This window comes from Pan paniscus, chromosome 15 (assembly GCF_029289425.2).
Source record: "Pan paniscus chromosome 15, NHGRI_mPanPan1-v2.0_pri, whole genome shotgun sequence".
Taxonomy (NCBI): Eukaryota; Metazoa; Chordata; class Mammalia; order Primates; family Hominidae; genus Pan; species Pan paniscus.
Window position 1 is genome coordinate 68,364,568 of NC_073264.2, and position 14,033 is coordinate 68,378,600.

Genomic DNA, 14,033 nt, shown 5'->3' on the forward strand with positions numbered 1-14,033 from the left:
CTTTAATCATTCTTTTCTTTTTTTAAGGAAATATGTTCGGATGATTTTAACCTTCTTTTGAGATGGAGTCTCACTCTGTTTCCCAGGCTAGAGTGCAGTGGTGTGATCTCTGCTCACTGCAGCCTCCCACCTCTCAGGTTCAAGTGATTTTCCTGCCTCACCCTCCCGAGTAGCTGGGACTACAGGCGCGTGCCACCATGCCTGGCTAATTTTTGTATTTTTAGTAGAGACAGGCTTTCACTATGTTGGTCAGGCTGGTCTCGAACTCGTGGCCTCAAGTGATCCGCCTGCCTCGGCTTCCCAAAGTGCTGGGATTACAGATGTGAGCCACTGCACCAGGCCGATTTTAACTTTTAACGTTGTCATAAATGGTACCCTGAATGTTCTATGTATGTATATATAACATATACACATGCCCGATTTCTATACATGTATACCCTGTTTCTGTTTGCTATATTTTAATTTTTACTTTAGCCCAAAGTGAATGAAAGTAAAAAATAATGGAATACTTTTAAGTGAGTAAGGCCAGGCTGGGGGCGGTGGCTCACACCTGTAATCCCAGCACTTTGGGAGGCCAAGGCAGGCGGATCACTTGAGGTTAGGACTTTGAGACCAGCCTGGCCAACACGGTGAAACCCCGTCTCTACTAAAAATATAAAAAATCAGCCGGGTGTAGTGTTGGGCGCCTGTAATCCCAGTTACTCAGGAGGCTGAGGCAGGAGAATTGTGTAAACTCAGGAGGCAGAGGTTGCAGTGAGCCAAGATTGAGCCACTGCACTTCAGCTTGGGCAACAGAGCAAGACTGTCTCTAAATAAATAAATGAATGCTTGCATGCATGCTGGCTTATGCCTGTAATCCCAGCGCCCTGAGAGGCTGAGGCAGGAGGATCCCTTTGCCCAGGAATTTAAGACCAGCCTGGGCAACATAGGAAGACTCCATCTATACAAAAAATAAAATAAAATTAGCCAGGCATGGTGCCATGCGCCTGTAGGCCCAGCTACTTGGGAGGCTGAAGCAGGAGGATTGCTTGAGCCCAGGAGTTTGAGGCTGCAGTGAGCTATGATTGTGCTCCATCTAAGAAAAAAAGAAAAAAAGAATATATGTATTTTGTAAATGTATTTGTCTTAAGTTTCTTCTACTTTAACTTTCTGTTTATTATTTCTTCATTCTACCAGAATTTATAGTTTTTCCAGTCTTGGAAACATTGTCCCCAGGAGAGAGATTTAAACAGAAACTATTACTCTTCCTCATTTATTTAAAGGAAAATATTAGTTTAATAGAAGAATGACCAGAACTTACGCATCTCTCTGATAAGTGATACTCTGTTCTTAGAATAAATTTTAGGTTTAAGCGCCAGCTCTCCATCTTCCAGCAATCCATATTGATTTAACTGTATTCGTAAAATTATGAATGAGGACATTCCTCTACGGCCATACCACCCTGACTGTGCCTGATCTTGTCTGATCTTGGAAGCTAAGCAGGGTCAGGCCTGGTTAGTACTTGGGTGGGGGGACATTCTTGGTAAGAAGGCACAACCCTCCTCTCTCTCATTAAGTAGTTCTTTGGTCAAAAAGATTAAAAAGATTTTCATTCAAAAAATATTTGTATATAGCACAATATATTTTATATGTTACGAACTCATCAAATATGAGTTAACAAACTTTGCCTCGGGGGCTTGCAATTAATAAACATTCTGATTTCAAGGTAGACAATAAATGCTACAGCAAAGGCGTAGATTAAGTACTCTAGAAGGGTAGTTTGTAGAGGAGAGAGAGGGCAGGCAAAATTAAGATTTCATAGGATACTTGACGGAAGAGGAAAATCTTAACAGATAAAAAGTTGAAGAGAGGATTTTTTCTTGGTATAAGAAACAATATGTCAAAAGTTTAATGACAAAATATAAGCAGTATGTCAAAGTTTAATGACTAAATATAAGCAGTACACAAAATAAGTGTTGTAAGAGTTGACTATTAAATTAATAAACTTCCTTTGGGAATGTGGACACTTCCCAAAGGAGGTGGGAAATCGCAGGGCTCATATGGGAAACAGCAAGTAGTTTGATTCAGAAGACAGGGGAGGGAGAAAGAAAGTGGAAAAAGTATTCTAGGACTAAGTCAAGTGGAGCCATATGAATGTCAGGCTAAGGTGTTCTGCAGAATAGTTGTGAAAATGCCCTGGAGTCAAGCAGACTCCAGGCCCTAGCTGTGCCATTTAGCTTTTGACATTGGACAAGTATTTATTTTGTTAAGATACAAAATTGAACAAGGAGACTGCTGTGAGGATTAAATGAGATAATGTATGTCAGGTGCTTAGCATAGTGAATGAATGGTACATAGTAAATTCTCAGGAAACAATAGCTTAAAGAAAAGACAATAAAAACTTGAAAAGGGACGCCGTTGTGGTGGTAGGAGTGCTTCAGGAAAGTTAATCTGGCAATACTGTGTAAAATGATTGGCAATTAGAAAAGACAGGTTGGAGAGAAACTCATAGAAAAGTTAAGATGCTCATAGAAAAACCCATGCAAGAGATAATGTATATTATGATTTAAGGTAGTGGCATGAGAAGGGAGAAGCTAAGAGTGTATGTGAGATACAGAGGTAGAATTGATGGGAGTTGGTATAGTTATAAGTATGTTTAGGGATATTACAGTTATGATTTTGAAAATACTTCAATTTTACCCCAGGAGGATAGCTAATTTGTATAACAGGAGTCTTATATTTTTAGGATATTCATTTTTAAGCTATAAATATTATTAAAAACAGTTTGTCAAGTTATGACATGTGGCTCACTTTGCCAGCACCTACTGAAATTAGAGCAATGCAGAATAGAGAATAAAATTTTTTATATTGTTGTAGGAAACTGGAATGTTGGTAGCCTAGTATCACTTTACATATGTAGTAGGAAAATTCACACACATATCTACCATTTCTCTACTTGATTGCCTTCGCTGCTTGGTAAACTGAGTTTTTTTTAGGTACTTTGAGCAATAGATATCTTGTTACCACAATCAGGTACTAAAATAAACTTGTAGTCTGTTAGCATATGTAACAGTGAAATTAATGATTGTGTTAAAATTTATTTTATGAAGCAGTCAATTGAAGGGAAAAGATAAATTTTCTCTGATCATATTTTAAAGGCAAAAAAAGGATGGGATTTTGAAGGAAGCATGTAGTCAGCATGGTATCTTACAGACATGTAACTAACACAGCACTGTGGATTCACATTAGGATTTACCCATCTGAATTTTAGTTAATGTTCTATTGCTTCTAGCTATGTGACTTAACTTTCAGTGCCTACATATGTGGAAAACAGATATCTGACCTGTCTACCTTTCAGGGCAATTGTAGAGATCAAATGAGATAATATACTTGGAATCAGCTGTAAAAATAAAAACATTTTACAAATGTACCTGTCTACCTTTCAGGGCAATTGTAGAGATCAAATGAGATAATATACTTGGAATCAGCTGTAAAAATAAAAACATTTTACAAATGTAAGATATAAGTATGTAAATTATTTATAAATTTGCCCTTCTAGCCTATCCCTTTTGTGTCCTGTCTAGCAGTTAACCTGCTAAAACTCCCAGTATAAATGCAATAATTAAAAAATAGAATTTATCTTCTCTTTTCCAATTCTTATCCCTATCCCCGCCTCGAATCCAGAGACCTTATTCTATGCATTTTCCTATTTTAAGGTTCCATAATTCTCCCAGACTCAGTTGACATACTCAGTATTTTAAAACTCTGTTTGGCTCCTGGTCTCCAAATCCTGTGAAATCATTCTTTATAATAACCATTGTTTGAAGTGATCACTTTTCATTCCTTCTGCTACTTCCCTTTATCCTGCCATGTGTAAAGGAATAAAACATTGTCTTTATTGGCCACTCCGCTTACATTTTCCCCTAGTCAACTCTGGTTACAGTATAGAGTAGATTTAGCTTTCAGAAAATCTGTTTTGTTGTTCTTTTCTAACTCAGAAACCTTTAGTCTCCCATTATTTGCAGGAGAAAATTCAAACAATTTAGCGTAGCATTCAGAGTCAACTCTGTCTTTATCTTCTATCTCTGACGGTGGCTCTGTTTCTTAACTAGACTGGTCTTATTCTCCAACTAGGCCATATATATTCTTCATTATTAGCCATATACAGCAAAGCCATATTGCAGGTAATTTTAAACCACATGTTTAAAAACCCATTTCTAGCCAGTTTGAAAATGTTATAAATTATCTTTTATCCTAGTGCCTTTAAAAAAAACTTTGCTAGCCTTTTAGATACATTTAATCTTTTATTGCTAAGGAGTTGAAGGTGATAATAGAGCAGTTCAAGTAACCAACCATTTGATATCCTTGATACTCTTTAGCTTCTAACCAGTTTCTGCCATGAGTGTGTGGTCTTGAATATTTCCAAAGGCCTTCAATTTTGTGTTTATTAGGAGCAAATAGGGAATTTTCTGTTGATGACAAATGAAACACTTTTTACTTCAGGAAATGTTATGTGTAATATATAGGGACCCTAATTTGTCTAATTGAAAAGAAAAGAATCATGATGCTCTCTTGTCCTCCTCCCACCCCTTTATATTGCAGGGTAAACAGGGATATTCAGATTTGTAAAGGAAAATGGTGAAGTATGCAGTCCCCTTGTGCCCTGGGAGTACTTAAGGTCAGAGCTCAACTTTAGGGATAAAAAAGCAAGAAGAGACTATTAGGTATTTGAATATGCAAATGTGCTTCATAGAATTTCATTGTTTAAAAGAGACTCTATGAACAAGTGAAGGAAAATCTTAGGAAGGTACCCTTCGAAACACTGAACTAAGAATTAATCTTTAAAGATTTTCCCTCTCTTCTCTTAGTATAGGATAAGACTAAAGAAAAATAATGGCAACAGTTAAATGCTTCTGTTCTGATGTCATACAGACTTGGTGTGTGTTTTGGCTCTAGCACTTAGATTTCTGACCTCGAAAAACAACTTAACCTCTCCCTACTTGTTTTTCTCATTTGTAAACTGATGATAACTTTGAGGAGTTGGAAGGATTAAGTGAGAAGATATATAGGAAACTGTTGGCACTGTGCCTAGCAAGTAGTGTTGCTGCTTTTACTTCTACTGTGACCTCCTCCATCACTGCTTACTCAGCCATTTAAATAATTGTTCTGCTCTTGTCCTCTGTAAAATAGGGATAGTAATTCTTTCTATTTTTTTAGAGATGGGGTCTCACTGTATTGCCCAGGCTGGTGTATGCTATTCACAGGCATGATGATAGCCCCACTATAGCCGTGAACTCCTGGGCTTAAGTGATCCTCCCACCTCAGGCTCCCATGCAAGCACCTGGGACTACAGGTGCATGCCATGGCACCCGGCAATAATTTCTTTAAATGAACATATAAGGTTGGTGTAAGGATTAGATGATGTCATGGACATGCAACCATATGTACAAGAGTACCCGTTAAAATTGTAGAATGTTTATTTTAAAGTGTTTGTTAGGCCAAATACTGTTTTTTAAAACCTGTCTCCTCATTTGTCATTGGGGATGACAGTGGTATTTAAATTTGTAGAACTGTTTAAAGATTAAGTATATTTAACATACGTAGCACAGTGTTGAGTACATAGTGAGAATCAGTAAATATTAATAGTATTAGCTGTGATCACTAAGTAGGTTTTGGCTATTCGATGTAATCTCATTCGTCTGTTTTTGCCTTTGTTGCCTGTGCTTTTGGGGTCAAATTAAAAAAAAATCATTGGCCAGACCCATGTTGTGTTATTTTTTCATGTGTTTTCTTGTAGCAGTTTTGCACTTTCTGATCTCATGTTTAAGTTTTTGAATCCATTTTGAGTTGATTTTTGTACCGTAAATGGTATGAGTAAAGGTCCATTTTCATTGTTCTGCATGTAGATATCCAGTGTGGAAATAAATTTTTAAATAAAATTTGTAAATGAATATTTTAGGATCTAGATGGTTAGTAAATTGTAAATGCAACAGTGTTTTTTTCGAGCTCTTTTGTCCATATTACCTTGTTTTAATTTTTATCCCAAAGCCATTGTATGGCCTAGAATCATGGGGTGAGAATAGGAACTTGTAAACTAAATCTTTCAGTTACAGATGTGTTATATATATGCTTTTTGCCAGAAATGCAAAAGCTGTTAAGTCTCAAGTTTACATCTGAGAAAGATGTATCTTCTAAGCTAATGATACTGCCTTATTGATATCCAACAGAATTGTCAGGAATCATATTATTTTTTTTCCATCCATGAGGGCAGATGATTTATGTGGGTTTAAGTTATAATACATGTTACTCTTTATTCTCCTTTGAAATCTTACTGGGTTTTTACTTTGAAGATTTTTTAAATTGGGATTTTGCTTCCATTCCTTACAAATTTTGTCTGGTATAGTATATTCTAAATACAGTTTGTTTTTAAGCTATGAAAATAGCAGTTGTTTCTTTGGAATGTAATTATCTGGATGACAAATGAAGGTACTTCGATCAGAAGCCTAAACCGTGAACTATATGGAATTTTAGAAATGCCTTTTATTATAGGACTTGTTAGGGTGTTCTACTAAACAGTAAACCCAGAGCTTGGGCAGGGTGACTCATGCCTGTAATCTCAGAGATTCGGGAGGCTGAGGTGGGAGGACTCTTGAGGCAAGGAGTTGAAGACCAGACTGGGCAACATACTGAGACTCTGTCTCTAAGAAAATAAACAAAAAGTAGCTGGATGGTGGCGTGTGCCTGTAGTCCCAGCTACACAGGAGGCTGAGGTGGGAGGGTTGCATGAGCCAGGAGTTTGAGGCTACAGTGAGCTATGATTATGCCATTGCACTCCAGCCTGGGCAACAGAGCGAGACCCTATCTCTATTTAAAAGAAAAATAAAAAAGCCAGCACAGTGGCTCACGCCTGTAATCCCAGCACTTTGGGAGGCAAAGGTAGGTGGATCACCTGAGGTCAGAAGTTCAAGACCAGCCTAGCCAACATGGTAAAACCCTGTCTCTACTAAAAATACAAAAATTAACCAGGTGCAGTGACACGCCCCTGTAATCCCAGCTGCTCTGGAGGCTGAGGCATGAGAATCACTTGAACCCGGGAGGTGGCGGTTGTGGTGAGCCAAAATCGCGCCACTGCACTCCAGCCTGGGTGACAGAGTGAGACTCCATCTCAAAAAAAAAAAAAAAGGAAAAAAGAAAACAAAGTAAACCCAGGACATTTGCACTTGGTCTTGTAATTTAAAGGACTGTATCTGTCCATTAAAAAACTTTAAAAAAAAATCTGTAAAAATATTATTTATTTTTTGTAGAGACAAGGTCTCACTATGTTGCCAAGGCTGTCTCAAACTCCTGGTCTCAGTGATACTCCTGTCTCTGCTTCCCAAAGTGTTGGGATTACAAGTGTAAGCCACCATCCCTGGTGTAAAAACTTCTTTTATATTGTGCCCATTGAGTTAAACAAGTTCAGTTTACTTTGAATATATGTTTAAAATTAAAGAAATATATATTTATTTAAAAGTCTTTTTAGTTCTGTAATGTAAGAACTCGTTTTTCAGTTAGATCTTGGGGACTTTAGTTTTGTTTAGGTTGTGCCTTTTTTACTGAATAATAATTTCAGAGCTAATCCACTGCATGAGTAATTCAAATATTTCAATTTTTTTTGAGGAGTCTCACTCTGTTGCCCAGTCTGAAGTGCAGTGGCGTGATCTCAGCTCACTGCAGCCTCTGCCTCCTGGGTTCAAGGAATTCTCATGCCTCAGCCTGCCGAGTAGCTGGGATTACAGGTGTCTGCCACCACGCCTGGCTACTTTTTGTATTTTTAGTAGAGACAGGGTTTCACCATGTTGGCCAGGCTGGTCTCAAACTGCTGACCTCAAGTGATCCACATGCCTCGACCTCCCAAAGTGTTGGGATTACAGGCGTGAGCCACCTCGCCCAGCTGAAATATTTCAGTTTTTACTTGTATTTATTTAGTTTTGGACATAGCTAAGTTTCTTCTGTAAAGATAGGTCATTCATTGTTGGAAACTTAAATTCATACAAGAAGTTACACAGTTATCAAGTAAATAGAGTCTTTTATGTGATGTCAGTATACGACTTGTTTTTGGAATATACAGTTATCTTTTAAAAAAACTTCGTTTCTTGGCTGGGCACAGTGGCTCATGCCTGTAATCCCAGCACTTTGGGAGGCCGAGGTGGACAGATCACTTGAGCCTAGGAGTTCGACACCAGCCTGGGCAACACAGTGAAACCCTATCTCTATTAAAAATACAAAATTAGACAGGCGTGGTGGCCCATTCCTGTACCCACCTACTCAGGAGGCTGAAGCGGGAAGATCACTTGAGCCTGGGGAGGCAGAGGTTGCAGTGAGCCAAGATTGTGCCACTGCACTCCAGCCTGTCTCACAGAGCAAGACCCTGTCTCAAACAAACAAATAAATAAATAAATATAAATTTGGTTTCTTTGAGATATAATTTACATGCAACAAGATGTCATTTTAAGTGTATAATTTGAGGTTTTCTTTTCTTTTAAAATCAGCTGAATAGGTATAACTTCAATTAAAATTCATTATTTATTTATTTATTTTTTAATGAGATGGAATTTCACTCTTGTCGCCCAGGCTGGAGTGCAATGGTGCAATCTTGGCTCACTGCAACCTCTGCCTCCCAGGTTCAAGTGATTCTCCTGCCTCCCCCTCCCAAGTAGCTGGGATTACAGGCATGCACCACCACACCTGGCTAATTTTTAGTAGAGATGGGGGTTCACCATGTTGGCCAGGCTGGTCTTGAACTGCTGATCTCGGGTGATTCACCCGCCTTGGCCTCCCAAAGTGCTGGGATTATAGGCATGAGCCACTGCACCCAGCAAAATTCAGTAATTTTAAGTGTTCAATTTAATGAATTTTCAAAACGGGTTTATTGAGGTATAATTTATATTTTACAAGATTTAGGTTTTATAGGAACAGTTTAAGTTTTAGTAAATTTATATAGTCATGCAGACTGTCACTGAAATCTAATATTAGGACACTTTTATCACATGAAAACATTTCCTCCTTGCCTTTTTCAGTCAGAATCTGTTTCCATCTCCAGGAAACCACCAAACTGCTTTTTGTAATAGCACTAGTTTTGCATTTTCTAGAAATTTTGCACAAATGGAATCATACTCTTGTGTCTGGCATTGTGTTTTTGAGACTGTCTGTGTTGTTGGATATGTCAGTAGTTTGTCCTTTCTTATTGCATTTTTTGTTTCTCCATTTTATCCATTGTATTCCATTTTTTATTTATTCATTCCCAGCTGAAGGATAGTGTGTGGTTTTAGACTATTATTAATATTGCTCCTATGCATACTCATTACAAATTTTCTTTGTGATTTTTACAGATAAAAACATGTTTATTTCTTTCTCTTGTGTGGAATGTCTCAGTCATATGGAAACTGTATGTTTAACTTTTTAAGAAACTGCCAGACTCTACAATTTTACATTCTCATCAGCATTATATAGAGGTTCCCCTTCCTTCACGTTCTCTCCAGTGCTTAATATTGTCACTTTTTAATTTTAGCCATTTTCTTGTTTGTAGTGTTATTTCATTGTGTATTTTTTAAACAGCATTGTTGAGATAGAACTCTCATACGATAGAATTCATCTGTTACCCGAAGGGGGTCCCGATCCAGATCCCAGAGAGGGTTCTTGGATCTTGCATGAGAAAGAATTTGGGGCAAGTCCATAGAGTAAAGTGAAAGCAAGTTTATGACAGTAAAGGAATGAAAGAATGGCTACTCCATAGGCAGAACACCGACATGTTACTTCTTGATTATATACTAAGCAAGGGATGGATTCATGAATTTTCCGGGGGAAAGGGATGGGCAATTCGCAGAACTGAGGGTTCCTCCCCTTTTTAGACCATATAGGGTGACTTCCTGACGTTGCCATGGCATTTGTAAACTGTCATGGCACTGGCAGGAGCGTCTTTTAGCATGCTAACGCATTATAATTAGCATATAGTGAGCAGTGAGCACAACCAGAGGTCGGGATTTGCCTGGCTTCTTTACCCCAACCTGTTTTGTCAGCAGGGCCTTTGTGACCTGACTTTGTGCTGACCTCCTATCTCATCCTGTGACTTAGAATGCCTAACCTCCTGGGAATGCAGCCCAGTAGGTCTCAGCCTTATTTTACCCAGCCCCTATTCAAGATGGAGTTGTTCTGGTTCAAACCCCTCTGACACATCCCTTTCAAGTGTGCAAATTCAGTGGATTTTAGTATATTTAGAGTTGTGCAACCATCACCACAATTAATTTGCATCATTCCGCAAGAGAAACCTGCATGCCTTGGCCATAATTCTCCCACCCATTCACCCCCAGTTTTAGGCAACCACTGATCTACTTTTTGTCTCTCTATATTTGCCTCTTCTGGATATTTCATAAATAGAATCATACAGTATGTGGTCGTGGTCCTTTGCTGCTGGCTTCTTTAAATCCTGTTTGTAGGGTTAATCTATGTTGTAGCATGTATCACTACTTCATTTTTATTTTCCAATAATGTTTCATATAGGATTATACAACTTTTAATAAATTCATCAGTTGAACATTTGGATTTTTTTTACTTTTTTTTGCTATTACGAATACTGCTGCTATGAATATTTTTGTACAAGTTTTTGTGTGTGTGTGTGTAGATGTATGATTTTATTTCTCTTGATTTATACCTAGGAGTAGAATCGCTGATATGGTAACCCTATGTTTAGCCTTTTGAGGAATTGCCAGACTGTTTCCAATGTGTTATTGGAAAGTTTCCATTTGACATTCCTAACAGCACTAATATACAACAACATAAATTTTTAAATTGCTGTCCATTAGATACAGGGGTCATGGTGCATTTTTATGATTTCTTACTGAGAAATCCTAGCTATCTGCAGACAGAATTGGTTATCATATTGAATTAGTCTTTCTCTTCCTCCTTTACCCCCCAAAACACTGCAGACATTTACATTTGATCAATTGTCTCATTTTTCTTTTTTATAGAATAAGAAAGCCTTGAGTTTTGTGAAAAACCGGAGAAGAGAAACTAAAAGGACAGTAGAAAAGGTTTTTCCAGTTTGCATAATGTAAGTTCTTTTCACTTTTCTTGGCTTGAATTCTGCCTTAGCTGACAAAGCTGTTTCTATGGAAACAAATAGTTTAACCTCTTAGAATGTCAGAGGAATGCTGATCACTTAAAATGAGACTTCCCAGCTGCTGGTCAAAGGGCATTACTTGCTGGAGAAAGAGGGGAAGGATGAATTTAAAAAATTCTAGAGTTCTGGACACTAGTGTAGACTGAACATGTTTATGCGTATGAAGTATATCTCTTCTATTTTACTCTGCCTAAAAATTAAGATACTGGTAATATAGGAAATTGGATTTCTGCTGACCTGTCTTGATTCTCAGCTCTTAAACAAATGGTTCTATTCGTTGGTACCCTTTTCAGTGGGCCTGTACCCTTTAGGCTATTTCAGTCCCTCCAGTCTCAATCATTTGCACTTGTTGTGAAGCTTATTTAGCTTCCCATTGCCCCCTTCTCCCGCAACTAAAACGCTTTCTCCCTTACTAGTTTGAGGTTAGCATTGAAACAGCTTCGGCATGCCAGCCTGAAAATTTTTCTTGCTTTGTGGACTATGTAAAGATTTTTGTATTTGTGTTCGTTTTCTGGCAGGGATGGGAGCAGGGATTCTGATGAGGATTTGAAATGTAGTCCTTTGAAGCTTTCTTTCTTTCTTATTTTTTTTTTAAACTTATAATTGGCAAGTTGAGAAGAAAAGAATTAGGGCCAGTAACTGCCTCTGCTGTCTTCATAAGATGGCCTGTTATTTACACACAATGAGGTAATTCTCTAGTTCAGTCATTTACCAGCTTCTGAATTGTCAAAGGACTTTTTTTTTTTTTTTTTTTTTTTTTTTTTTTAAAGAGAGGGAGAGTGCAATTGCTTTGGACTGGGAGGACTTTTTCACTTTTATGATGTATATAGACTACATGTATGGGCTAGAGTATTTGTGGAGTGCCTGCTTAAAAATTATAATCTTAATGCTAAAACTATAGGATACAGTATAATGTTTCTTTAATTCTGGAAGAACTTTAGGATCTTTCATTGCCTTCATTAAATTAACTTGTGAGCATTATAGAGTTTTTGGAGTGTTAAATGGTGAAGTAATTATTTAACAGGATAGTCTGGAAAGATTTCTTGTAGAATTAGGGACTTGAGGGAGGTCTTGAAGGTAGAAATCAATGGAAAAGTAGTTCATCAGTCATTTGGGCAGAAAGATGGGATAGACACAAATGAGGAAGGTAAATTAGAAGGCTCATGCAGGTGAGTAGTAAAAGATATAGCTAGAAATCTTGGATTCATTTTTTGAGTTTGAAGTTTATTCTCCAGGTAGTGTGAAAGCCATCAGAAGTTCTGAACAGAGGAGTGGTTTGCTCATATACTTAATTAAGCAAACACTTAGCAGGTATCATGGCTATAGAGGTCAACAAGGCAGATCCCTGCCAATTAGATAATTTACCTGTGTGATCTACAGTTACCTTGAAATTAATGTGTCTAAACCCATATTTCCCTTTACTTTACTTCTATCTGATTCTCCTATATTCTCCATCATAATTAGTGACATTGTCATCTACCTAATAAGCCAGGGATAGTGGTTAAGAGTGATGGTTCTGGAGTTACACTGCCTAGGTTCATATTCTGAAGCCTTCTGTTGTTTGGCCTTCTGCTGGGCAATGTTACGGATTCAGAGATGGGTCAGCCTGGTTCCTGACTTCAAGGAGCTTCTAGTCTGATGAGATAGAAAGGCAGAGATATAAATAGCAGTAGTCCAACTTGATCAAGAATGTGACAGGGATTATAGGATTCCAGAGGACAGTGTATTTGAGCTCAGACTTAAAAGAGTAGGCAAAGATCAGATCCTAGGCAGTCTGATTCCGGAGGCTGTTCTCTTAAACATGCTGTCTTGGGTGACTGGATGGATGTAGTGACATTAGTTAGAATTGAAAACAGGGAGAGGATTAAAAAGAATAGGAGGAGATTAAAGGGAAATATGAGTTTAATTTTGGACATATTTCTAGATTCTTGTGGGAAATTCTGATAGATAGAATAATGGTCAGCCGGGCACGGTGGCTCACGCCTGTAATCCCAGCACTTTGGGAGGCCGAGGCTGGTGGATCACGAGGTCAGGAGTTTGAGACCAGCCTGGCCAACATGGTGAAGCCCCGTCTCTACTAAAAATACAAAAATTAGCTGGGTATGGTGATGGGCGCCTGTAATCTCAGCTACTCAGGAGGCTGTGGCAAGAGAATCGTTTGAACCTGGGAGGTGGAGTTTGCAGTGAGCCGGGATCATGCCATTGCACTCAAACTGGACGACAGAGTCTCAAAAAAAAAAAAAAAAAAAGTTCAAGGATCCTGTCTTAATAACCATAGTATCTAGCCAGGGGTAAATAATTAAATTTGTGTACAAATCACTCCTCTTTTTTAAATCTTTGATGATTCTCTTATTCTATGGAATTAAGGATTTGTATTTAAGACCTTTCATAGGATGGACCCAATCAAACTTTCTAGTCCTATCTTCCACTACTCTCTCGACTATTTTAGTTCAACGAGCCTTATTTGTACTTTCCCCTCACACCTTTCATCTTCCCACCTTTGGTTCATATGGCCCCTTTATTATTTCTCCATCTTGTCTTTAAGGCCTACTTCCAACCTCGTTTTTCATCTACGAAATGGGCATATTTGGATCTACTTCTGGAGTTGTAATGAGGAATAAATGAGTGAATACTATGTGAACTGCTTGCAGTGTTGGCTGGCACATAAAGAAGTGCTCAGTAAATGTTAGCTATAGTTGTAGTTGTTACTACTACCACCACTATTCCTACTCCTATGACTTCTTTCTCCTCCTCCTCCTTTAGCTCTTTCTCTTATTCACTTTTTGCCCTCCTATATGAAGTAGATACTAAGTTCTACTGATTCTGTAACCTACATATTGCTTTTGTTTTTGAGACAGAGTCTCGCGCTGTCTCCCAGGCTGGAGCGCAGTGGCAC

The 14,033-nt window shown here is 38.1% G+C and overlaps 1 protein-coding gene across 6 annotated transcripts in view; it reads left to right on the forward strand.

Moving 5' to 3' along the window:
* PALS1 (protein associated with LIN7 1, MAGUK p55 family member) overlaps positions 1-14,033 on the forward strand; it is a 109,045-nt gene that overhangs the window by 32,001 nt on the left and 63,011 nt on the right. For 5 of the 6 annotated variants that reach the window (XM_057299728.2, XM_057299730.2, XM_003824065.6 and 2 more), the window contains one exon: positions 10,986-11,068. The exons of the other annotated variant lie outside the window; for it this stretch is intronic. The gene's annotated coding sequence lies outside the window, so the exon portion shown is untranslated. The remainder of the gene's footprint in view (positions 1-10,985; positions 11,069-14,033) is intronic. 6 annotated transcript variants of the gene reach the window in all.